Source organism: Camelina sativa, chromosome 2 (genome assembly GCF_030686135.1).
Source record: "Camelina sativa cultivar CO46 ecotype springtype chromosome 2, ASM3068613v1".
Lineage (NCBI taxonomy): Eukaryota > Viridiplantae > Streptophyta > Magnoliopsida > Brassicales > Brassicaceae > Camelina > Camelina sativa.
The window spans coordinates 26,504,507-26,507,157 of record NC_141881.1 but is presented as its reverse complement, the minus strand read 5'-3'; the positions used below and the strand labels follow the sequence as shown (position 1 = coordinate 26,507,157).

At 32.3% G+C, this 2,651-nt stretch overlaps 1 long non-coding RNA gene across 1 annotated transcript; it reads left to right on the top strand.

Annotated features, from left to right (window-relative positions):
- The first annotated feature begins 1,304 nt into the window (after nt 1-1,304).
- Nucleotides 1,305-1,946, top strand: LOC104734265 (uncharacterized). The gene is made up of 3 exons (XR_759160.2): nt 1,305-1,501; nt 1,595-1,647; nt 1,734-1,946. It is a non-coding gene; the product is annotated as an uncharacterized LOC104734265 (long non-coding RNA).
- Nucleotides 1,947-2,651: the final 705 nt, after the last annotated feature.

The window sequence follows — 2,651 nt, the reverse complement described above, 5'->3', positions numbered from 1 at the left end:
AAAATAAAACTATATAAATGTAATGGATATAAAGTTATTAAATCGTGGGTTTTGTATAGTAGTATTAGTTTTGTTTTCACGAGTTTCTTTGCATTAATGAGAATTTGGTTTCACTTCTTTTCATGTACTTTTTGTTGCGTGAGAAACTCTTTCTTTCGAGCAATGTCTTTTTCTTTTCGGGTATATATTATTCGTTTATTTTCTTTATTAAAGTGAGATTAACTGTTAGCAATGATCGGTTCTATTTTAGTTCACACACATTAATTGCTAACTAATCCCAAAGTGCGAGATTCTATTAGTTCACACACATTCATGATTTCATGTCTTATTAACTTCATTCCTTCATAATTTAATTTACTTGAGCATTTTTAAACATCAGTAATTGCATGATATAAATCCCACAATTTATGAAAATGATAACCCAATGAAATATTACAAAAAAAAAAAAACAAATTATCCTTTTTTATCTATAATAGTTTCTCAAAGACGAAAAGATATGCATTACGTAAAACGGAATTGATCTGTCAAGTATTACTATTTTTTAAAAAAATCAAATAAATACGTAAATAATTATACTATTTAATTAAAAGTTAAAATGTCAAAAAAAAAAAATTCAAATAACCTTCTTTTTAAAATATTAAATTACATGCAAATATGTGATGATCACATGTAATTTAATATCGAACCGACAACGGGCCCTTCAAGTTCCACTTGCAAAAGTACACTACTTAAGATCGTGAATATGATGAAATCTGAGGGCTTATATGCTTCTCAGGGTGGTCCAATTATTCTTTCACAGATAACTTTCTTCATCTGATTCAGTTTCATCATATCCACCCAACCAACCCAATAAAAATAAGTTACATTGACCAATGCTTAGAAATACAACCCAATCATGACTTCAAAACCAGTGATTTTGAGCCGGTTCATGGTTCCATGCATGGCTGGACAGTATAGAATTTAGGTTTCAAACTGGTATGGATTTTACACTTAATCAAGGGGAATTAGAAATTTCTAATCATAAAATTAATAGGCCGGTAATCAATCTTTCAAGGAGGTTTATTGTGTCTAATCAATTAATTTCCATGATTCGGTGACTGATAACTAATCATATCGAGCATTAGGTGGATTTTCCTGTTAATTAGTTATGTATTTTGACCGGTTTGGTTAACATCAGACGTCCTTAATTGGCCGCCTATTAGTTTAGAAACTCGGTTAAAGTTCTTCTCACAATTGAACTCAAATCATACCGGGTCCGGTTAGCTTCTTATGATGTTGAATATGTTTGGGTTCTTGGTGGTTTTAAACTTTTAATCGTATAGATCGAGAACGAGTATGGAAACGTGGAGGCGGCTTTCCGTGAGAAGGAGCATCGTACGTCACGTGAGCAGGACAAATGGCCGTCGGGCTTTAGACCGGAGTGCCATGGATCATGTGCAAGCAGCCCGACGCGACGCTCCTGATCCCGTGGAATTCGTACCATACCGGTTACTTATCTAAGGTCACTGTTTCTTATTTCTTAAAGTTAAAGATCGATGTTTTTAATTCGTAGATCAATACATGCAACGGAATGACATGCGGCGAGACGTTTCAGGGACCAAACTCACCCAATAAACTGAAAATGTGGACTGAGGATTGGACATCCTAGTAAGGGTTCACCTAATTGTCTATTTTGATTTGTTTCCTTGTTCAAAAAGCTAACTATATTTTCTTTTTGTGTGATGAAAAAAAAGCTTTCAGGTCTATGGAGCAGAGCCTTATATTATTAGTCTGCTGAGGATATTGCCTTCCATGCAGCTCTTTTTGTCCCAAAAAAATGAAAGTTACATCAACTATTACATGGTAAAGTAAATAATTTTATTTCAACCCTTCTTGGCAATTATTACGTAGTACTATTTGTTAGAGACCAGATATTTGATATTTTCTTACATTTTTCTAAGGCTTTTTAATTTTACATTCCAATTAAATGGGAAAAAAAGAGAGAAAAAGACGACCCACATTTTAACTACGATCTAACCCCAAGCAATGAAAAAAAAAACTTTTTTCCTCCAAAAAAATATGTCAACTTTAATTGATTAATTGATTAATTGATTAAAGGAAAAACATTTCCTTATTAATTGATTAGGCAGGATTGTAGTCGTTATAATTAGAACCAGTAAAAAGAATATTTACAGTATCAAAAACACAAGAAGATTGGTTGGTTGGTTAGTAAAAATAGAAAGATAGAATAAAAGGTAATGTGGAGAGCAGCGTTTTTTGGTTTAATTTTGAATAAAAGATACAAAAATAAAATATCTGCCGTATCAGTACTGCGTCATTTAATTTTGGTTTTGTTCTTGGTGCATCTGATGTGTTTCCTTTGATGATAACGTAAAAAAACAAAAAAAAAACAGATCAAATAACCAAAAGAAAAGAAAAGAAAAGAAAAACAATAACATATACTAGTATTGATTTTCTGGTAGCTAGATGCATGCGTAGAGCTTATTTATCGTCTTTGTCTTTGACGGTGGCGAGAGAATGGAGAAAGGGGTTTGTATATTTCCGAAAGATCTTTTGTAGGGAAAGTCAGATTTGGTTAAGATGAGATTATAAAAAGTATAAAGACTTCACTTCTTCTATACACAAGTCTCTTTCTTTCTTGAAGTTGGCTT